Here is a 24,870-nt window from a genome sequence, read left to right as displayed (position 1 = left end):
ATGAACTAGAAGTCCAAATACCATATATGTGGAGAGGGGTCACTGGCTCACTAGTTCTGATAGTTGCTGAGTTCATAATCATACTTGGAATCAGCTCAGCCAACCTGTTACATTTTTAAAAACTGATTTTTGAATAGGTACCTACTTACCTGCTACAAAATTCAAATGATGGAAAAATATATCTAGTGAAAACTCTCCTAGCACCTCCATGTTTCAGTTATCACGTTCCCATCCCCTAGAGAATCAGTGTTACCAGTTTCTTCTGTATCCTTCCAGAAATACTTCATGCATGTATAAACAAATCTATATATAGTTACTTATATATTCTTTCCCACTTTCCTCCTCTTCTCCCTCCTTCTTCTTCACAAATGACATATATGCTGTGTTCTTCCTTGTTCTTTTCACTTGGAGACTGTTTCATATTTGCATATAAGGGATTTCCTTATTTCTTATTTTTTTAAAAAATAAATTTATTTATTTATTTATTGGCTGCGTTGGGTCTTTGTTGCTGTGCGTGGGTTTTCTCTAGTTGCGGCGAGCGGGGCCTACCCTTTGTTGCGGTGCGCGGGCTTCTTATTGCGGTGGCTTCTCTTTGTTGCGGAGCACGGGCCCTAGGCACGCGGGCTGCAGCAGTTGTGGCTCGTGGACTGCAGCAGTTGTGGCTCGTGGACTCTAGAGTTCAGGCTCAGTAGTTGTGGCACATGGGCTTAGTTGCTCCGTGGCATGTGGGATCTTCCCGGACCAAGGCTCGAACCCATGTCCCCTGCGTTGGCAGGCGGATTCTTAACCACTGCACCACCAGGGAAGTCCAGGAATTTCCTTATTTCTTATGGCTGCGTTGTGTGATTATACCATAACTTATCTAGTCCCCTAATGGTGGACATTAGGTTGTTTCTAATCTTTTCCTATTACAAATAATACTGCAAAAAATAACATTGAACATAATTTATTTTGCTCATGTATGAGTATATCTGTAAGGTAGATCCCCAGAACTGGAATTGCAAGGTTTATGGTTATATTATTTGGAACCTGCTGCATTTTCAGTTACTAAATTCTGAGGAGGTTTTCGTTTGTTCTGTTTTTGATTTCTAACTTATATGCTAGAATCCTCCTTCTAGCTTTATCACCACCAGACTTTATTTGTTGATTGCTCAGGCAGTACGCAGGCAACATAAATAAATGGTCCAGGTGTAAGGAAAAAGATAGATTTAGTTTTTGTTTTCAGACTTTTCATAGAGATGTAAGTATAAAGAATTATTTTTCCATCATAAAACAAATCACAATATGAGCTGGGTAATAAACAGCAGCTGATATTTAGTGTTGAGAGGTGGCAGAGCCTGTGGTGACCTGGAGGTTGCATCCCTCATACAAGAAGGGGAACTCAATTCCAGCCAACTGTTGGCACATGAGGGATTACAAACTCAGTGTGACTCAGGATGGGTAATAGATGCAGCAGTTTTTTTTTCAATAAAAGCAAAAACCTCCATATTTATATTCAGTCTCCTGACTTTTAAATACCATGTAGACCAAATAAAAGTCTATCCATGGGATTGATCCATCTCCCTAAGCCTCTAGTTTATGCCCTCTGCTATTGTGCATATAGAGGCAGCTCCTTGGTCCGTTTCTCTAGCTCTGACCTCCGCATATTCTAGTTCCTCATCGTCTGCTATCAGCCAGGTACTGTCTCTAGACGTTCATTGATTCTTAAATATTCAGTTCTGCATATCAGCATTGTCCATCTTCTTAAATCTTTGTTTAGAATTTCCTTCACCCTTGATGTTTTCCAGCCATAACATACAGAATCATGAGATTTAAGTATCACATTTCTATTCATTTAGTCATAATATCGTATGATTCCAACAAGCATTTTCTATTTTAGAGGTGTAGACTTGCAGAATTTTAGCAGCCAGGAGCAGAAAATACTGATATTCATTATGTTCTCTTTATGATTTCTACCAGGATTCTTTTTAGATTTTGGTTATTATTTGAAGTGGTAAGGGAAACATGATCATAGATATGAGTAAGTATTAAAATAAAGCTTAGCAAGAAAGTGTTTTTCTCTCTGAAGTCATTCATGACATTCTTTGACTGTGGTTTATCTATGAGGTATTGGAAGAGGCTTGAGCCAAAAAAGTCTCCAAACGTTGCATTATGATTCCCATTGGATCAAAAACTCTTACTTCTATTGCCTGTTTGTTTATTCCATTTTTCATAATTTCCCACTGGAGAAGGGCATATGGTTGTCAGTATCACCTCTTCCCTCTCTCACGTCAGAGACTTTCTCCCACCACCCCAACATACACCCGCTGTTCCTTCAAGATGTTTAGAAACTCCTGACTTTGATGCTTTTTCTCAAGTAATTAAAGTCACTTATTCGTAATTAGAGTAATTAGAAGGTTAGTTAGAGGCACTATAAAAAACTGAATTGTGGGATAACACTTGGGACAGTGAGTCCTTGCAGTTACCTGGGGGAAGCAAGGCTTGTCCAAGCAGTTCTTGGCAGAGAGCATCTGCCTAGCTCTGGATTTCTGTGTACTCCTGAAACCACTTTCTCATCACAGTATTAGGAAGCACGTATTCTCAATATCAGCCATTGCATTGCTTTTCTGATACTCTCCTTAAATCATTTTCCCCCTAGGATGTGATAGCCTTTTTGAAAGATTGATGGTTCAAACTTACAAAGGGGCCAAGGGAGCTAACATTTCTGGGTGTCTACATGAGGAGCCTTTTTTACTTTATCCTGTTTAGTCCTCGTAGTGACCCTTGAAGTAAATAACATTGTCCATAGTTTGCAGAGGAGGAAACCAGGGTTTAGCAAGATAAGACATTTGTACGAGGTCAACCGCTAACAAATGGTAGAACCTGGGATTTCAAACTCAAAATAGTCATGCTGCAAGTTTCTTACACTCTGTGCCATTCTGTCCTACTTACAGTAGTTTTGCACTTTAGAAAGATTAACTTAACTGTGTGTAACAAGGATAAGAATGGAGGCAGGGAAGGCAGTTAGAAACCATGGCATTAATACAGCAGAAAGAGAAGGTCTCAAGTAAGATAGGGAAGGTCACAGATAAAAGAACCTGCTAAGGAGGTTAATTAGCATTAATTGGTTTAGCATATATTTGTGTTTTGTTTTAGTTCACCATATAAAGATTTTTCTAGCTCTAAATTTCAGTTTAAAATGACAACCTATCAATTATATGTTGAAGTTCTCTAACACAGTATTTGGGAATATGGCAAAAAGTATAACCTCAGAATTTTAAGACTGAATCATTCTCTGCCTTTCATAGGGATTATCTTTAATATGAATGAGTTTGATAAGTATTTTTGAATCTTTATTAACTCATATAAAAAGAAGTAATAAGGAGCATGGGATATAGATTTAGCACATTTTTAATGCTGGTTATACATAATATAAAATAATTTAAAACAGATTTGAGTCTGGAAATTATTCCAAAGATTGAAGAAGTCTTAACGCCTATAATTAGATATAAATCTGTAGTACAGAGGGTGCTTTTTGAGAGCTGGTTGTATTTGGTAGGATACAATGAATAATTTAAAATATTAATACTGTGTATTTCCATTATACTTTATGATTCTCCTTATAGTTTGAGAACTCCTGAGCTTTTCAGTAGATATCTGAGGAAAATAATTTGGAATTAGGGATCTGAAATATATGGAGACTTCAGCAGATAAAACTGAGATAAGCCATTATGATTCTGGAGTAGAATACATGATCATGCTGGAATGACCAGGTCAAGGGGAGCATGAAGGACAAAAGAAATTGAAAAAATAGGGTGGTTAACCATAGCCCCAGGGTTTTGTTTTTTGTTTTTTGTTTTGCTTTATTATTTTTTTTAATTTTTATTTTATATTAGAGCATAGTTGATTAACATTGTTGTGTTAGTTTCAGGTGTATGGCAGAGTGATTCAGTTATACATATACATGTATCTATTCTTTTTCAAATTCTTTTCCCATTTAGGTTATTACAGAATATTGATCCACGTTCCCTGTGCTATACAGTAAGTCCTTGTTGGTTATCTGTTTTAAATATAGTAGTGTGTACGTGTCAATCCGAAACTCCCAATCTATCCCTCTCCTCCACCCTTCCCCCCTGGTAACCGTAAGTTCATTCTCTATGTCTGTGAGTCTGTTTCTGTTTTGTAAATAAGTTCATTTGTATCATTTTTTTTTTTAGATTCCGCATATAAGCTATATCATATATTTGTCTTTCTCTGACTTAGTTATTTCATGTAGTGTGATAATCCTCAGGTCTATCCATGTTGCTACAAATGGCATTATTTCATTTTTTTTAATGGCTGAGTAATATTCCATTGTATATATGTACCACATCTTCTTTATCCATTCATCTGTCAATGGACATTTAGGTTGCTTTCTCTAGTTGCGGCAAGTGGGGGCCACTCTTCATCGCGGTGCGCGGGCCTCTCACTATCGTGACCTCTCTTGTTGCAGAGCGCAGGCTCAGTAGTTGTGGCTCACGGGCCTAGTTGCTCCACGGCATGTGGGATCTTCCCAGACTAGGGCTCGAACCCGTGTCCCCTGCATTAGCAGGCAGATTCTCAACCACTGCCGCCACCAGGGAAGCCCCCTCATTGTAGTTTTGATTTGCATTTCTTTAATAATTAGAGATGTTAAGCATCTTTTCATGTGCCTCTTGGCCATCTGTATTTCCTCTTTGGAGAAATGTCTATTTAGGTCTTCTGCCCATTTTTTGATTGGGTTGTTTTTTTTGATATTGAGCTGCAGGAGCTGTTTGTAAATTTTGGAGACTAATCCCTTGTCAGTCTCATTGTTTGCAAATATTTTCTCCCATTCTGTGGGTTGTCTTTTCATTTTGTTTACGATTTCCTTTGCTGTGCAAGCCCCAGGTTTTTAAAGGCAGAAGTGTGAGAAAGTTGTGTTCTCCCTAGCTCAGGTGCAGAGCCTTTTACTCATGACTTGAGATACGTTTTTGTCTGTGTAGTCAGGCAATACATAATATGAGACCCTAAAATAACTATAGTACACTGTGGAAAATGTGAAAAATAAAAGAAACATGTCCTTGGGGTGCTTAAGTATTATGAGTATTGGGGTAAAGCATAAGGGCTCCCTGAAATTTGTTTGACTTTAACTTTTACTTGTAAAACAATCTGCTTGTCCACCTTCTTATTTTGAATTATATATTAACATACCTCCTGAGATATGGGAGATAAAACACTTCTCTGCAATGGAAAACTATGAATTTCCTTATCCTCCGCCTTCTTCATCCTCCTTTCAGCATTCACCTTCTAGTAAATTGACAAGGGGATGCTTCAAAGCTAGTCATTTATAAAAGTAGTTGATGATGCTCTGTGATGTACAATTTAATCGATGCTGGGAATGTCCAAAAATAACATCTCTCTGCTAACCTGTTGATATTAGAAATTCTACCATTAACAATTCATGCTAAGTTTCCTCTTAAATTGGGTCATCCCTAGGCTATTGATTTAATCCCAATCTAATTAACGTAATATTTAGTAGCTTTAACAGAAATTTTCAACTATAGGTTCCTCTTTGATCTTGCCCTCTCAGTAGCCCCCTGTTCTCTATTTTCATGTTCTACTGTGTTATCCTTTGCTCATGCAACTCCAGCCACATCATCCTTGGTGCTGTTCTTTGGACGTGGTAGACAGCTTCTGCCTCAAGGTCTTGACCTTAAATGCCCTTTCTCCTGTATCTACATGGCTTGCTTCCTAACTTCATCAAGTCTTTACTCTGATTTAACTTTCTCACTGAGTCTTTCTCTGAGCACCCTATTTAAAATCATAATCCTGAATTCTTTCCCAGGTTTATTTGTCTCTATTGTATTTATCATGATCTGAATACTATATGTTTAACTCTTTTTTTTTTTTAATTTGCCTTTCACCACGAGAATGTAAGCTTTATTTGAACACGGATTTTGTTCATTGCTGTATTTTCCATTTCCTAGCATATACTAGGTGCTCAGTAAATATTTGTTAAAAGCATAAATGAATGAATACAAAATCCTGCAGGATTGAGGCATAAAAAGGAGTGCCTATAGGGAAAGTGAATACCAAACAATTCTTAAGATGGTATTTCCCAAAATATGTTAAATTTTATTTCTCCCTCTACAGGAAATACTTGCCTAGGTCCAACTATGGAAAACTTCTGTTTGCACATTTTGTCATAATTCTGAACTCCTAAAAAAGCTTTCAAATGATATGCATTTAAATAGACCCTAAAGTTTCTGAATGACTGACTGGAATTTTTGCTTTTATTTATTGGTAAATTAGTATAAGCAGTAACCTGGGCGTCAGGGTTCTTGGCTCCAATTTTCAGAATTTTTTTTTCTCTGTAAGCTGAGTTATTTGGAAAACATTGTTAACATCAATTCTAGTTAAGATTTTATGAGTCACCTTGTTCTAGCTTAATGAAGTATCTTATTCCAATTCTATTATTTCACTTTTAAACATTGGAAAACTGCTGAGATAGAGGAAATGCAAAATGGGAAGGAAGATACTGGATCATCCAGAAACTTGCAAAATCACGTTATTGTTCTGGAAATTATCAGTGTATTCATACAATCTTCTTGCAAAAAAGATTAGAGGCTTCAAAGCCACATGAGTGTTTAAGCAGTAGATCAAGGCATCTGGATTGGTCCTGTGAGTAAATTGTTACATTTTAACATCAAGATTTTCTAGATGTATGCCAATAGGAATATTTTTTCTGTGTCTTTGTTTTAGTCCTGGGGATATTTGAATGGTAGTCACACAGACTTTAAAATTTATTTATAATGATGGTGGGAGACTCTGCCATTCAAATTGTTACGTTTTCCTGTTGTAGTGAACTCTGGAGAACGATCATGGCTTAAGCAACATGGAGTTGTTAGACTCCTGAATTCTCAGTCCAGTATTTTTAACGCCCTCAGGGGCATTAACAGTCCTAACAGAGTTTGGTTTCAAGGAATCTGTGGATGTAAATTGTAAACTAATGACAGGATATCTCCTTGGGAACATTAATATTACTTACCCTGCTATCAAGAGCAAAGCTCATTTTTTTGTATCCTTAGCACTTGCATAGCATTTGGCTTATATGAGATACTTAATAAATGCTTATCAATTGTCTTGGAAAATGTTCCAATTGCATTAATTTTTAATTTAATAACAGAATCTTTTGGTGTTAATTTTAAGGACCAGGACTCTTAAGATTATTTTATTTGAATGAGACTTGAAAGTAGGCATTTTCTTTTATTTCTTCAGTAAGCAAAGATTTATTTACTGCTTACACCTGAGTAGGAGCTGGAACTATAGCAGTTGATAATAAACAATCCCTACTCTTAAGAAGCTCACCTTCTAGGAAACAGATTTGTATATGAATTATAATGTAATATAACAGAAACATATTTATGGTACCCTACTAGCAGAGGGTTTTGTAAAGGGTGTTTGCTGTCTTATCAAATAAGAGTCACTGAGACTGAGACTGGTAGAAAGGAAATGGGGAGGGAGGCATTCCATTTTTGTAGGGTTAGGAGAACTGCTTGGCTGGGGCAAGTGCTTACTAGGTGGATGAGGAGTAGCACAGCACTTGTGGAGAGAAGACTACTTTGAGAATATTTATGAGTTGTTTTGACCAACGTCTATTATATGAGTTCCCTTGAAGTGGACATATCTTAAGGTGTTATCAAATTCCCCTTCAATTTTGAATAACAGATTAAATTAATTATGTTAAGTATTCAGCTTGGAATGTTGATATGGGAAATAATAGGAGAAATTTTGGGTGTCGGTATGCTCAAAATTGTCTTTATGCCTAGATATTATATCTTATACAAGAGATATGGCATTGCATTATTAGAGTTCTTTCTTGTCCTCTAAACCAGTAGTTTTCAAGTAGAATTACCTCAGAAGCTGTTTAAAAATATTCTTGGACTCCCCTACCTCCAGTTATTTGGATTCAGTAGGTCCAGAGTTGGCTAGGGATTCTGTGATTCTAAAAGACATCCATGTGATTTAGATGCACAGCCCAGTTTGTGAATAACTGTTCTAAACTGACATGAGGAGAAAGTGATGCCTGCTGTCATATATTTGTACTGTAATTCAGTAAGAATGAAGTAGCGTCATGTAACAGTAACAATCCCATGAGAGTAGAGAACCCTGACTGCCATAGCAGGGAATGCTAAATCATATAATATAAACAAGTAGCGGCTCCTTAGTTGTGTTTTGAACTTAAATGAATAAAAAAATCTGAAATCACACCACAGAGTGTGCAACTACAACTGTAAGTAATAATGAAGCTGCAAGGGAAGTGGCATCTAAACCAAGTACGTTATGGTATAAGGATGCTCATGGCTGGAGTCTGTACAGTTGAGGCCGTATATAGAGGCAGAGATGGTGGCTCAGCCTCTGACTATTCCCTAACATTTCACAGCATAGTTCAATAGAGTTTACCAGTGACCTACTGTTAATAATAGGGAGATGTATATTTTTATTTTCAGGTTATATAATTATTTTAGAATGGAAAAACATAGGAAACATATTGAGGGTAACATCAAAACCACCACGTATCTTAAAAGTTATCAAAACCTATAATTCCTTTATTAGACTATCATAGCAAATTCTAGAGCATATGTGGTAGTCATGGCTCTTCTGATTAAGTGTGTTTATTGATACGGCTTCAAGATCATTTAGCAGTGAAGTATAGTAGCCTAGAGATTCCCTTCCAGAAGCCAGAAAGAATATGAATGTTCCACCCTCTTCCATCTGTTCATGAGTTAGTTCAATAATAAACAGTGCCTGTTATGTTCCAGATACTACTTTAGGAGTAGGTACAGACACTAGACAATAGTGACACAGATAATAGACAAATAAAATATATATCAAGTAGTAATATTTGTTTATAAGAAAACAAAAAGCAAAAATGGAACTATTTTGCTTAAAAAAAAGAAAAAAAAACTTGAGTTTAGGGAGGGGAAGCCTGGGTAAAAGCCTGGATCAGTTCTGTCATTGATGTTTAATCACTGATTCTTGAATGAATGTGCAAAAGACTTTTTTGTCTACAAATTTAATTCACACCCAAAAATGACTTGGTGGTGGGAGAAAGTAATATAATTTTAGGTTCAGAACAAGAGAACTAATAGTTCCCTGTATCCTGCTCCAGTTAGGCTCTCTGCAGGAGTCTTGTGTTGAATTTGGGGAGCCCCACTTTTTAAGAGAAGACAGGATAATGACAAATGAGTGAGGAAACCATGTCAAACTACAATCATGACTGGGACTATTTAGCATGGAGACTCTTTGCAAAGATTTTACAGACATTTAAAATGCTGCCTTGTGGAAAAGAAAAGAAGAAGTGTAGTCTTTATCGATTCAGTCAGATGAGTGGCTTGAAGTTACAAGAAACAGTTTTAGAATCTCTTAAAGGAATATCTTTATCTGCAAAACTCTTCATTAAACTTCCCTGTCACTGGAAATGTAGGAAAAGCTACATGAGTATCTCTGTCTTAAAAAATTTGATAAGTAATATATGTAATAATGCTTTTGGAATAAAAATCTCCGTGGTATATGACATACCTTTAGTTGTGAATCATAACGAGTAAAACGTAATAGAAAACATCATTAGTATCTTAGCGGTATGTCTGTTGCCCAACTTGTTGCACGGTACTTATCACAATTAAACATTTGCTCCAGAGAAATGATAAAAAATTGTATCCCTAATCTTATATTTTGAAGAAAGACGAAGCCTAACGTAAGTACTTCAGCTCCAGTTCTAATAAGAAAAAGGAAGTCCATTACCTGATTGACCTTAGGCAAGTAGTGTCTTGTCTTAATTACCTACCTCAGGGGATTGTGAGATAAAATGAGTTTGTATGTGTAAAGCACTTAACTAGTGAGTGTCCGGCCCAGGGTAGTATTGATGAAATAGTGGTAGTTGTTATTTACAGTTGGTAGGTGTAATTTACAGTTAGTTTTAAGCTGGCTATCTAGAGGCATTATTTGAGAGATTGGTATTCTAATTTAGATGAGTTTTTAATTCCTAATATCTGTGGTTCTGTTTTCCTCACATGTCACCAGCCATTTGTTCTTCACCGAGAAACTCTCCATGTGCCCTTCAAATCCCAGCTAAATGTGGTTAGGCCTCACTTATCTGGCACTGTTCAAGGGAAAAGATGTTTGACACAAGTGAAACACCTGATTAGCTTCCTAAAATGTAAACTTTTCTTTTAACCATTTCAGTTTTTAAAAACAGATGTATCACATACTTACATGCCTTTTTAAAATGAACATCCTAAACATGACTTGAACTTTTTGATGAGTCAGTATAATGTGTATACATCTATTATTAAATAGTCATTTTCATTTGTTTTATTCTTTTCAGGTAGCTGTCATTTTTTTCTGTGGTAAAGCCTTTTTATACACTTTCAGTCACCTTCTAAGTTTCTGTGTCTGATTTACTCTGGATTTGGAAACCAGATATTGAAACTTGCTAAGAATTGCATGTTAAAGTGGTAAGATATCTGGAATTTGCTTGAAAATATCCCTTGGAGCCAGGATAGTAAGGAGGAGTTAATTATTCAAGCAGGGTGATTGGTATATTACTCTGCCCTTGTACATGTTTACAAATTTTCATAATTAAAAGTTTTTAAAAACTACCATTTAAAAAAGAATTCTATGTTAGATATGTGTGTATTTAGTTCTTAATTTTTATCTTTGTAAGAATTTATAGGAAACTTAATAGTATTTATCTTTGGACAGAAGGACTGAGAGCTAAGGGGGGAGGGATGTTCACCTTTTATTTGTTCTGGTGAAGTTTTATGACCTTTTTTTTACCTCCATATGTTGTGTCTGTGTGTGTGTGTGTGTGTGTGTGTGTGTTTAATGTGTATCTAGCCAGGAAGAAGTTTCACTTCCTCATCTGTAAATTCAAAGCACTAATAGTATCAGACTTATGGGATTGTAAGGCTTGTATATCTCTGTATTTTAACACATTTTTTGTTTTACTTTAAATAGGTATTTTAGATGGATAACAATGCGTTCTGTGTGAGGTGCTAAAAGAGCAGTGGAAGGAGCTCTGTAATGGCTGTTTCAAACTTCTGAGAAGTCTTTTTTGATATCCATATCTGGGCTTAAGGGTCTCACTAATTGGCATTGGCACTGTCCCGTTACCTCTCCCTTTGATGGCTTACTTGCTGCTTGTGCTGTTATAGCTAAGCTAACTCTTCACTGTCTCTTATGCTTTGCTTTCTTTAAATATTCTGCCCTTTCTGTGTTTACCATTACTGAATAAAACAGATACACGCACAATGTAAATTCAATTGTAAATCACGACTGACATACGGGATTCACAATTAAGCATTTCCTGAAGGTAGAAGTATATAAATTGGTCCTCTTTGGGGAGGCAATTTGACAAAATCTATCATAATTTAAAATGTGTATGCCCTTTGTCATAACAATTCCCCTACTGGGAATTTATCCTAAAGTTATACTTACATGTTCAAAGATGTATGAAGAAACTGAACGGTGTCTGAGTGGAAGAGAAAAAGGAGTTTGGGGTAGGAGGCAGACTTAACTTTTATTTTTTGGCTTTTGAAATTCTTTTCCTTTACCTTATACAGTTTACTACTTTTTATATTAAAGAGAAAAACTAGGATAAAAAGAGCCTTCTTACCACCTGTGGGTAAGACAGCATTTACAGGTTCTTACTCCTAATGGATTTTCCAGATTATATTTTTTCTTCAAGGGACAGCAATGCTGACAGTAGGCTTTTTCATTGCTCAGCCTGACGTTGTGTTGGATTTTGACAACCCTAACGTAATCATTTGATAATTGAGTCCATTTCTGATAGTAGGAATTTTTATAATTTCATTGCATAAATGTGTGTCTATATCTATTGCATAAATGCATTTATCCTTCCTGACCAGTATTCCCTACATATGCCCCCATCCTTAACCCCATCTCCATTACCTGTTGACCACCTATTTTTTCTCCATGCTCATGTACTTTATGTGTGTGTGTATGTATGTATATCAATAAACACACTGACATGAGACACACACAGAAAAGGATTTTTTTTTGGTTTTAGTTTTTCTTTTTAAACCTCATCATACTCATTTGATTGCATTTTCCTTTTTTTAAATTTAATGCTATAATGTGAAAATCCCAAGTCACCTGATACAACTCTAATTTACTCTTTTTAGGGATTGCATTGTGTTAATTGATCAAAGTATATTGTAGTTTATTCAGCCATTCCTGTATTGATTGAAACAACTCTGTTTATAGAGACAAGAAATTGGAAAATAAGTGACAGTAAATATCCTTGTGCATACTATGTGTGATTACTTTTGTTTCTATGTGATAGATTCCCAGGAGTAGGACTACTAGGTTAAAGGTGTAAGTACTTTAAATTTTAATATATGTTGCAAGATTTCTTTCCAAAAGGACTTTTCACTTAGACCAGTGAAATATGACAGTACCCTTTGAGGAGATATTATCAATCTTTTAAATTTTTGCCAAAGTGATATCTCATTGTTAAACTAATTGTTATTTCCCTGACTTCTAGTAAGTTTGAGTGTTTTCATAAATTTAACAACTTGGATCTGCTTTTTCTCTACATGTCAAATATTTTTTCTGATTTAATTCCTTAGTTTGTTTATGATTTTTTCTTAATAGGAAATTTTAAACTCTTTATGTCTGTCTTAAGTTTCTGTTCTTTGTTAAGAATGCTTAAAGACATGTCATCTTCTAAATTTTGTTGTGGAATGTATTTCTGTGATTTATTTTTTACATTTGTCTTTACTGCACCTGGAATTTAATTTTTTTTTTCACACACACACACACACACACACACACACACTGTATTTTATTTTTATAAGAGATAAATAGACTGACATGGAATTTAATTTTTTATGTATGTAATGTAAGATAAAGATCTAATGTTTTTTGCTAGATGATAACAAGTTTTGTGAGGATTATTTTAAAAAATCATTTATCCTATCTTGTTGAAATAAAATTTAACCTTTGGCTTGTACATTTTCTTATATGTGCTGGAATCATTATTTAAGTTCTTTATTCTGTTCCACTCATCTGTGTGTCTGTTCCTATGCCAGTACTGTACTGATTTGATTAGTGTCTTTTGAATATATTCTGAAGCCTGGCCAGTGAAGTCCACTTCTGGTTTTCTCCTTTTGTTTAATTTTCTTGGTGGTTCTTGGACTTCCTGCTTTATAATTTTAAGGTCCTATTTCTAAATTAAAAAAAAAATTTTGGGGCTTTTTTCTCAAGACAGTTATTTTTAAATATTGGGAAAATGTTACTACTGTGAATGAAATATTTTCCGCATTTTTCTAGGTGTCTCCTTCTAAACTAGAGAAAATTTTTTAAATTAATTTTAAGTGTTGTATCATACCTCTCCTTAATAATCTATTTTACTAACTTCAGCTTTCTTTTACTAGAATAACTTACATTTTTTAAGTATTCCATCCAATCATTAGCAAAAAGGTATATATTTCTCTTTCATTCCAATATTTATGCCAGTTAATTCATTTTTATGTCTTACTGGTTTCCTATAATCTTCAAATCAGTGTTGAATTATAAAGGGTTCAGTGGGCTTCCTGCTCTAATTTCTAATTTTATTAATTTGATTTATTGACTGAGCAATAACATTCATATGGTTAAAATAATTAAGTTTTCTGGGAACAGTCTCCTTCCCATCCCTTCCCTAATCTGTCCGGTTCCCACCCCATACTCAAAGTAACCACCATTATTGGATCTCTTTCACAGATCATCAAATTTACATATAGAAGCAAGTTCTTTATATATATAAAAACACACACGTATGTATAATAATATATATATTTATTGTGTGTGCATACAGTCTTAATTTTATTTGAAATGGTTTTAATGTTTTGCTACTTAGGACACTTGCAATTGTTCTTCTTTCCAAAAATGCTTAATTTTTTAGTATTCTTTTCCATAGAGCTTTTATTAAAAGTGGCTACTGAATTTTACCAAATGCCTTGTTAGCATCCATTGATAAAATCTTGTGATTTTTTTTTCTCCTTAATTTGTTGATATATTGAATTGTGTTGATTCCTAAAAATGAACCATTCTTGGATTCCTGCAATAAATTATGATAGTATATTATTTTTGATGTGTGGCTAGACTCTATTGTCTGATTTGGTTCTTTTTTCTTTAGAATTTTTACGTTTAACTTCTAAGTAAAATTGGTTTATGGTGTTTTGTGTGCTACATACTATTAGATTTGGTATTGTTATTCTGACTTCATAAAATGAAACATTTTTGGTGTTTTTCTATGGTTTAATATTATTAGAACTATGTTTATTTTAGGATTAAGAATCTGCTGGGAGCCCAACAGGTCTCGATGTCTTTGTCTATAGTAGATTTCCTTTTTTTTTTAATTTTTAAATTTTATTTTATTTATTTTTTTATACAGCAGGTTCTTATTAGTCATCAATTTTATACACATCAGTGTATATATGTCAATTCCATTCGCTCAATTCAGCACACCACCATCCCCACCCCCCTGTGGCTTTCCCCTTTTGGTGTCCATACGTTTGATCTCTACATCTGTGTCTCAGCTTCTGCCCTGCAAACCGGTTCATCTGTACCATTTTTCTAGGTTCCACATACATGCGTTAATATATGATATTTGTTTTTCTCTTTCTGACTTACTTCACTCTGTATGACAATCTCTAGATCCATCCACGTCTCTACAAATTACTCAGTTTTGTTCCTTTTTATGGCTGAGTAATATTCCATTGTATATATGTACCACAACTTCTTTATCCATTCGTCTGGCGATGGGCATTTAGGTTGCTTCCATGACCTGGCTATTGTAAATAGTGCTGCAATGAACATTGGGGTGCATGTGTCTTTTTGAATGATGGTTTTCTCTGGGTATATGGCCAGTAGTGGGATTGCTGGATCATATGGTAATTCTATTTTTAGTTTCTTAAGGAATCTCCATACAGTTCTCCATAGTGGCTGTATCAATTTACATTCCCACCAACCGTGCAAGAGGGTTCCCTTTTCTCCACACCCTCTCCAGCATTTGTTGTTTGTAGATTTTCTGATGATGCCCATTCTAACTGGTGTGAGGTGATACCTCATTGTAGTTTTGATTTGCATTTCTCTAATAATTAATGATGTCGAGCAGCTTTTCATGTGCTTCTTGGCCATCTGTATGTCTTCTTTGGAGAAATGTCTATTTAGGTCTTTTGCCCATTTTTGGATTGGGTTGTTTGTTTCTTTAATATTGAGCTGCATGAGCTGTTTATATATTTTGGAGATTAATCCTTTGTCCGTTGATTCGTTTGCAAATATTTTCTCCCATTCTAAGGGTTGTCTTTTTGTCTTGTTTATGGTTTCCTTTGCTGTGCAAAAGCTTTGAAGTTTCATTAGGTCCCATTTGTTTATTTTTGTTTTTATTTCCATTACTCTAGGAGGTGGATCAAAAAAGATCTTGCTGTGATTTATGTCCAAGAGTGTTCTTCCTATGTTTTCCTCAAGAGTTTTATAGTGTCCGGTCTTACATTTAGGTCTTGAGTCCATTTTGAGTTTATTTTTGTGTATGGTGTTAGGGAGTGTTCTAATTTCATTCTTTTACATGTAGCTGTCCAGTTTTCTCAGCACCACTTATTGAAGAGACTGTCTTTTCTCCATTGTATATCCTTGCCTCCTTCGTCATAGGTTAGTTGACCATAGGTGCATGAGTTTATCTCTGGGCTTTCTATCTTGTTCCATTGATCTATGTTTCTGTTTTTGTGCCAGTACCATATTGTCTTGATTACTGTAGCTTTGTAGTATAGTCTGAAGTCAAGGAGTCTGATTCCACCAGCTCTGTTTTTTCCCCTCAAGACTGCTTTGGCTATTTGGGGTCTTTTGTGTCTCCCTACAAATTTTAAGATTTTTTGTTCTAGTTCTGTAAAAAAATGCTATTGGTAATTTGATAGGGATTGCATTGAATCTGTAGATTGCTTTGGGTAGTATAGTCATTTTCACAATATTGATTCTTCCAATCCAAGAACATGGTATATCTCTCCATCTGTTGGTATCATCTTTAATTTCTTTCATCAGTGTCTTACAGTTTTCTGACTGCAGGTCTTTTGTCTTCCTAGGTAGGTTTATTCCTAGGTATTTTCTTCTTTTTGTTGCAGTGGTAAATGGGAGTGTTTCCTTAATTTCTCTTTCAGATTTTTCAGCATTAGTGTATAGGAATGCAAGGGATTTCTGTGCATTAATTTTGTATCCTGCAACTTTACCAAATTCATTGATTAGCTCTAGTAGTTTTCTGGTGGCATCTTTAGGATTCTCTATGTATAGTATCATGTCATCTGCAAACAGTGACAGTTTTACTTCTTCTTTTCCAATTTGTATTCCTTTTATTTCTTTTTCTTCTCTGATTGCCGTGGCTAGGACTTCCAAAACTATGTTGAATAATAGTGGTGAGAGTGGACATCCTTGTCTTTTTCCTGATCTTAGAGGAAATGCTTTCAGTTTTTCACCATTGACAATGATGTCTGCTGTGGGTTTGTCATATATGGCCTTTATTATGTTGAGGTAGTTTCCCTCTATGCCCACCTTCTGGAGAGTTTTTATCATAAATCGATGTTGAATTTTGTCAAAAGCTTTTTCTGCATCTATTGAGATGATCATATGGTTTTTAGTCTTCCATTTGTTAATATGGTGTATCACATTGATTGATTTGCATATATTGAAGAATCCTTGCATCCCTGGGATAAATCCCACTTGATCGTGGTGTATGATCCTTTTAATGTGTTGTTAGATTCTGTGTGCTAGTATTTTGTTGAGGATTTTTGCATCTATATTCATCAGTGATATTGGTCTGTAATTTTCTTTCTTTGTAGTGTCTTTGTCTGGTTTTGGTATCAGGGTGATGGTGGCCTCATAGAATGAGTTTGGGAGTGTTCCTTCCTCTGCAATTTTTTGGAAGAGTTTGAGAAGGATGGGTGTTAGCTCTTCTCTAAATGTTTGATAGAATTCCCCTGTGAAGCCATCTGGTTCTGGACTTTTGTTTGTTGGAAGATTTTTAATCACAATTTCAATTTCATCACTTGTGATTGGTGTGTTCATATTTTCTATTTCTTCCTGGTTCAGTCTTGGAAGGTTATACCATTCTAAGAATTTGTCCATTTCTTCCAGGTTGTCCATTTTATTGGCATAGAGTTGCTTGTAGTAGTCTCTTAGGACGCTTTGTATTTCTGCAGTGTCTGTTGTAACTTCTCCTTTTGCATTTCTAATTTTATTGATTTGAGTCCTCTCCCTCTTTTTCTTGATGAGTCTGGCTAATGGTTTATCAATTTTGTTTATCTTCTCAAAGAACCATCTTTTAGTTTTATTGATCTTTGCTATTGTTTTCTTTGTTTCTATTTCATTTATTTCTGCTCTGATCTTTATGATTTCTTTCCTTCTGCTCACTTTGGGTTTTGTTTGTTCTTCTTTCTCTAGTTCCTTTAGGTGTAAGGTTAGATTGTTTATTTGAGATTTTTCTTGTTTCTTGAAGTAGGCTTGTATAGCTATAAACTTCCCTCTTAGAACTGCTTTTGCTGCATCCCGTAAGTTTTGGATCGTCGTGTTTTCATTGTCATTTGTCTCTAGGTATTTTTTGATTTCCTCTTTGATTTCTTCAGTGATCTCTTGGTTATTTAGTAACGTATTGTTTAGCCTCCATGTGTTTGTGTTTTTTATGTTTTTTTCCCTGTAATTGATTTCTAATCTCATAGTGTTGTGGTCAGAAAAGATGCTTGATATGATTTCAGTTTTCTTAAATTTACTGAGGCTTGATTTGTGACCCAAGATGTGATCTATCCTGGAGAATGTTCCGTGCGCACTTGAGAGGAAAGTGTAATCTGCCATTTTTGGATGGAATGTCCTATAAATATCAATTAAATCTATCTGGTCTATTGTGTCATTTAAAGCTTCTGTTTCCTTATTTATTTTCATTTTGGATGATCTGTCCATTGGTGTAAGTGAGGTGTTAAAGTCCCCCACTATTATTGTGTTACTGTCAATTTCCTCTTTTATAGCCGTTAGCAGTGGCCTTATGTATTGAGGTGCTCCTATGTTGGGTGCATATATATTTAAAATTGTTATATCTTCTTCTTGGATTGATCCCTTGATCATTATGTAGTGTCCTTCCTTGTCTCTTATAACATTCTTTATTTTAAAGTCTATTTTATCTCATATGAGTATTGCTACTCCAGCTTTCTTTTGATTTCCATTTGCATGGAATATCTTTTTCCATCCCCTCACTTTCAGTCTGTATGTGTCCCTAGGTCTGAAGTGGGTCTCTTGTAGACAACATATATATGGGTCTTGTTTTTGTATCCATTCAGCAAGGCTGTGTCTTTTGGTTGGAGCATTTAATCCATTCACGTTTAAGGTAATTATTAATATGTATGTTCCTATGACCATTTTCTTAATTGTTTTGGGTTTGTTTTTGTAGGTCCTTTTCTTCGCTTGTGTTTCCTACTTAGAGAAGTTCCTTTAGCATTTGTTGTAGAGCTGGTTTGGTGGTGCTGAATTCTCTTAGCTTTTGCTTGTCTGTAAAGCTTTTGATTTCTCCATCGAATCTGAATGAAATCCTTGCTGGGTAGAGTAATCTTGGTTGTAGGTTCTTCCCTTTCATCACTTTAAGTATATCATGCCACTCCCTTCTGGCTTGTAGAGTTTCTGCTGAGAAATCATCTGTTAACCTTATGGGAGTTCCCTTGTATGTTATTTGTCGTTTTCCCCTTGCTGCTTTCAGTTATTTTTCTTTGTCTTTCTTTAATTTTTGCCAATTTGATTACTGTGTGTCTTGGCGTGTTTCTCCTTGCATTTATCCTGCCTGGGACTCGCTGTGCTTCCTGGACTTGGGTGGCTATTTCCTTTCCCATGTTAGGGAAGTTTTCGACTATAATCTCTTCAAATATTTTCTCTGGTCCTTTCTCTCTCTCTTCTCCTTCTGGGACCCTTATAATGTGAATGTTGTTGCATTTAATGTTGTCCCAGAGGTCTCTTAGGCTGTCTTCATTTCTTTTCATTCTTTTTTCTTTATTCTGTTCAGCAGCAGTGAATTCCACCATTCTGTCTTCCAGGTCACTTATCCATTCTTCTGCCTCAGTTATTCTGCTATTGATTCCTTCTAGTGTAGTTTTCATTTCAGTTATTGTATTATTCATCTTTGTTTGTTTGTTCTTTAATTCTTCTAGGTCTTTGTTAAACATTTCTTTCATCTTCTCGATCTTCGCCTCCATTCTTTTTCCGAGGTCCTGGATCATCTTCACTATCATTATTCTAAATTCTTTTTCTGGAAGGTTGCCTATCTCTACTTCATTTAGTTGCTTTTCTGGGGTTTTATCTTGCTCCTTCATCTGGTACATAGCCCTCTGCCTTTTCATCTTGTCTGTCTTTCTGTGAATGTGGCTTTTGTTCCACAGACTGCAGGATTGTAGTTCTTCTTGCTTCTGCTGTCTGCCCTCTGGTGGATGAGGCTATGTAAGAGGCTTGAGCAAGTTTCCTGATGGGAGGGACTGGTGGTGGGTAGATCTGGGTGTTGCTCTGGTGGGCAGAGCTCAGTAAAACTTTAATCTGCTTGACTGTTGATGGGTGGGGCTGGGTTCCCCTCCCTGTTGGTTGTTTGGCCTGAGGCAACCCAACACTGGAGCCTACCTGGGCTCTTCGGTGGGGCTAATGACAGACTCTGGGAGGGCTCATGCCAAGGAGTACTTCCCAGAACTTCTGCTGCCAGTGTCCTTGTCCCCAGGGTGAGCCACAGCCACCCCCCGCCTCTGCAGGAGACCCTCTAACACTAGCAGGTAGGTCTGGTTCAGCCTCCCCTGGGGTCACTGCTCCTTCCCCTGGGTCCCGAAGCACACACTACTTTGTGTGTGCCCTCTAAGAGTGGAGTCTGTATTTCCCCCAGTCCTGTCGAAGTCCTCCAGTCAAATCCCACTAGGCTTCAAAGTCTGGTTCTCTAGGAATTCCTCCTCCCTTTCCCAGACCCCCAGGTTGGGAAGCCTGACTTGGGGCTCAGAACCTTCACTCCAGTGGGTGGACTTCTGTGGTATAAGTGTTCTCCAGTCTGTGAGTCACCCACCCAGCAGTTATGGGATTTGATTTTACTGTGATTGCACCCCTCCTACCCTCTCGTTGTGGCTTCTCCTTTGTCTTTGGATGTGGGGTATCTTTTTTGGTGAGTTCCAGTGTCTTCCTGTCGATGATTGTCCAGCAGCTAGTTGTGATTCTGGTGTTCTCACAAGAGGGAGTGAGAGCACGTCCTTCTACTCCGCCATCTTGGTTCCTCCTCCTATAGTAGATTTTTAATTACCTTTAATTCGTGCTGTTTGGTTCTACTCAATTCATTTCTCTTGGGTCAATTTTGATATTTTCTGTCTTACTGGGAAAACATTTTTCTCTTCGGTTTTTAAATGAATTGCCAAGAAATTGCATTTGTATTTTCTTAGCTTTGTCTTATTTTCTTAATTCTCTCCTATACTTATGATTTCTCTTTTCGTTTTGACTATCGTGAGTTTTCACTCTCATTTTTTTTTTTTCATCCCCTTATTAGACTATCTGAGTGATTCTTTAATCATGTTTCAGAGAGCTAGCTTTTGGACTTATTTATGCTTTTTATAACTTTTTTACTTTATATTAACGTCAAATAGTATCTCTTAGTTCCTTCTTCCTAGTTCATTTTGATACAGTTTGTATTTTTTCTAATTTCTTATTTACTGGGTGTCCCCCCGCCCCCGCCTTTTAAAAATATTAAAAGCTATTAAGGCCATAAATTTACTTCTGAATACAAATTTTGCTAGGTCACCTGGGTTTTTATTATGATTGTTAAATCATAGCTATTTTTTGTCATAGCTTACTATGTAGATCATAATTTCTCTTTCGATTTCTTCTTTGATCCAAAGATTATCTAGGTCATCTCGTCATTTATAACTAAAAATATTTTTGGTACCTTTTCCTAAATTTTTTATATTACGTATCTCTGAAATTAGTTTATTGATAATACAATTTCTGTTTTTTGTTTTTTGCAACTATATTTGTCTCTTCTACAAGGTATACTGAAATAACTCAGTATATTTGTATCTTTTTTTTTCTTTTCTTTTTTTTTTTAATTTTTGAATTTTATTTTATTTTTTTATACAGCAGGTCCTTATTAGTCATCAATTTTATACACATCAGTGAGTATATGTGTATCTTTAAAAATAAAATTATTAAAGTTCTAATAAGTTTTGCTTTATTACCTGCTATGTTATTTGGTATATACAAGTTTATAACTCTTATATGTTGGTCATAAACTGTATATTTTACAATTGTATAATCTTTATCCTACTCGATACTTTTTTTTAATATAAATTTATTTAATTAATTTATGTATTTGGCTGCGTTGGGTCCTCGTTGCCGCACGCAGGCTTTCTCTAGTTGCAGCAAGCAGGGGCTACTGTTTGTTGTGGTGTACAGGCTTCTCACTGCGGTGTACAGGCTTCTCACTGCGGTGTCTTCTCTTGTGGCGGAGCATGGGCTCTAGGCGCACGGGCTCAGTAGATGTGGCTTTCGGGCTCAGTAGGTGTGGCTCACGGGCTCTAGAGTGCAGGCTCAGTAGCTGTGGCTCATGGGCTCTAGAGCGCAGGCTCAGTAGTTGTGGCACATGGGCTTAGTTGCTCCGTGGCATGTGGGATCTTCCCAGACCAGGGCTCGAACCCGTGTCCCCTGCATTGGCAGGTGGATTCCTACCCACTGCGCCACCAGGGAAGTCCCCACTCAATACTTTCGACCTTAAAATTATGCCTCGACTGATACATGTTTCTCTGCAGTTACTTTAAAACAAAATACTATTTTCCCCAAAAAGATGCGCATTTTTCCCCCAGGTGTCTTCTTGACCGTGAAAAGATGAGACCTTTAGAGTACTTTTATTTTCTGCCTCTCTTCTGTTTTCCCCTCATTCTCTTCTTTCAGATCTTAGGAGTACTTTTACTTCTGCCTCCCTCCATCTCACCTGCCTACAACTCTTTTACTTTGAATAGATAGTTTAGTACATCTTGAATAGCTATCTATTAAAATTTCTTTGGGGATGAAGTCCTTTGTTTATAGAGTCCTTATTTTTCATGTAAGTTATACATTCTTAGATATTCGGTTATTATCTAAATGTATATTACGTGATATAAACTGCAAGTTTCATTGCTTATATTACCCTTTCTCATCATCTTCCCTGTTACCATGTCTCTATTCTGGTTTATTTTTTCTTAGTTAGAACCCTTTCTCAATTGTTTTTCTCAGTTGGGGTAACTGAGAAAATAAACTCTCTGAATTCTTGCATATTTGCAATTTTTTTTCATATATCAAAGTGTAAGTTTTGTTGATATAGAATTCTTTTCTCTCTGTCCCCTGTGAATGTTATTCAACTCTCTCTTTCTCTCTCTTTTTTTAAAGTATAACAGATTAGAAGTCCAATGAGGAGCTGATTTTTTATCTTTTATAACTTACTTGCTTTGTATAGCTGGGTGCTTATATATGATTCAGCATCCATGAATTTTATCCCTGATACCTTTTAATGTACATTTTCTTTTATTATAACACTGCTTTTTGCAGTAATAAAATATATATAATATAAAATTTACCATTTTAACCATTTTTAAGCATACAGTTCAGTGACATTAAGCACAATAAACATTGCTGTACAACCATCACTGTCATCCATCTCTAGAACTTTTTCATTTTCCCAAACTGAAACTTTGTACCATTAAACAATAATTCCCCCTTCCACAGCCCCATTCAAGCACCATTCTACTTTCTATTTGAATTTGATGACTCTAAGTACCTCTTAAAAGTGGAATTATACAGTATTTGACCTTTTGTGACTGGCTTGTTTCATTTAGTGTTATGCCTTCAGGGTTCATCCATGTTACGATGTCAGAATTTCCTTCTTTTTTAAGGCTGAATAATATTCCCTTATATGTTATGTATGTACCACATTTTGTTTAGCCATTCATCCATCAATGGACATTTGAGTTTGTTTCCACCTTTTGGCTTTTGTGAATATGCTGCTATAAACTTGGGTGTACAAATATATTTTCGAGTCCCTGCTTTCACTTCTTCTGGGTATACACCCAGAATTGGAATTGCGGATCTTATGGTAATCTGTGTTTAATTTACTTGAGGAACTGCCATACTATTGTATTTTCCATAGTGGCACCACCATTTTACATTTTCATCGGCAGCACACAAAGCTTTTATTTTATCCACATCTGTGCCAATCCTTGTTATTTTCTGTTTTTTGATTATAACCATTCTAATGGGTGTGATTTTAATATACATTTTTAATCTGTCAGTTTTAAAAAAAATCTGTCTCCTGTGCTAGGAGAGCTCTGTGACGTTGAACCTGAGAGTAGAGAACTCATAGCACCTTGCTTGCTTGGTCTTCTGTTCTAAGAATATTTTATTTTTATAGAATATTTTGAGCCCATTTATATCTGAAATATAAATGACATAAATTCAGTGATTTGCAGTTATACAGATCTGTATCAGTGTCTTAATCTCAGTTTCCTCATCTGTGAAATGAGGGTCTTTGGTGATTTACTTCCTAGATTGTCTGATTCAGCTGTAGCATCATTCTCATCCTTACAGAATAAAGGTCAGAATTACTGCAAGGCATTTATCAGCCCTCCATAGATTGCGGAAGTCCTCCCTTTCTACCTGTCTTCTCATACATACATGTTAAAGGCCAGCAACACAGGTCTACTTATTCCCTAATCATCCTTCATAATCTCTTTTAATTGTTCCTTCTCCCTGATTCTTTCCTCCACTGATTCTAACCTCCCTTCACACTTTGGTTTGGTGGAAGTCTTACTCTAAACTTCAGGTAACAGCTGAGATCTCACTTGAAGAAGTCTTCCCAGTTCTCTGTGACCTAAATTAATTTCTAAATTGTTATTCTCATAAACCTTGAATTTTTAGACTTATCACATTATGCCTTTTATTAGAAGGATGAGTGTGTGTGTGATTTTTATTTGACTCTTCCCCATAGTTTAATAAGGTCCTACACTGCTGGGACCATATCTTACTCATATTATGACCTTTTGCCTATGTCAGGGCAAGTAAGTACTTAGTATATTTTACCTGAATTTCAGCAAGAGTGGAAAAAACGTGTATTGACCAGTAATCAGTTTTCTGGCTTGGTGTTGCTGTTTTGTCTAGGAAATGTAATCAACAATATTTTCAGTAGATTTTCTTTGTATTTTGTATCTACCTTTTAGGACCGGTGTTTCTTAAGTCAGCAATAAAATTAACTACAGCAGGAACTTCATTAAAGCTACAATTTAGGATATGAAATGTTTCTAACTTTACCCTGTACATTTCACGTATATCATTAGTCACTGTTAGACACTTTGGTCTTGCTTTATATAATTCAGTGCTGAATGTGTATTTTAATGTGAGAGTTTTTGACATCAACATTTTTAACTTTCGTCTAGTTTATAATATTAACTTTGAGTTCATGGAAATAGCTGCCTGTATAGATTATGGTTTGAAACTGCTAATAAGTTCAGTCAGTAATACATGATCTTTAGCTCCTAAACGGTGAATGGTAGATTTCACTTTTTGTTCAGATCTATGTCTGAATTGAAAGGGGTCACAGTGTCTGAATGCTGAATAAAGCAGTAGAATGCTAATCAGAAGATAGAAGTACTAGACTCACTCCATTATTAACTTACGCTCTGTTCAGGAATCGACATGGGTATTGGTGTCTTTTTTTAACTGGTATTAATAGTCCCTGCTACTTGATAGTTTGTGAAGTGCTTCATCACCACCATTTAAAAAATGTTTTAAATTCTTGTAGCGTTTTGAAGTAGTTAT

The 24,870-nt window shown here is 35.8% G+C and overlaps 1 protein-coding gene across 20 annotated transcripts in view; it reads left to right on the top strand.

Moving 5' to 3' along the window:
• HMBOX1 (homeobox containing 1) overlaps positions 1-24,870 on the top strand; it is a 185,702-nt gene that overhangs the window by 56,849 nt on the left and 103,983 nt on the right. Inside the window, exon 1 of one of the 20 annotated variants that reach the window (XM_082402826.1) lies at positions 698-4,020. The exons of the other annotated variants lie outside the window; for them this stretch is intronic. The gene's annotated coding sequence lies outside the window, so the exon portion shown is untranslated. Of the gene's footprint in view, positions 1-697; positions 4,021-24,870 lie in introns of those variants that run through there. 20 annotated transcript variants of the gene reach the window in all.

This window comes from Balaenoptera borealis (genome assembly GCF_965194805.1).
Source record: "Balaenoptera borealis genome assembly, chromosome: 8".
NCBI classification, from domain to species: Eukaryota; Metazoa; Chordata; class Mammalia; order Artiodactyla; family Balaenopteridae; genus Balaenoptera; species Balaenoptera borealis.
The sequence above is the reverse complement of the archived record's forward strand: the minus strand, read 5'-3'. Positions and strand labels throughout refer to the sequence as shown.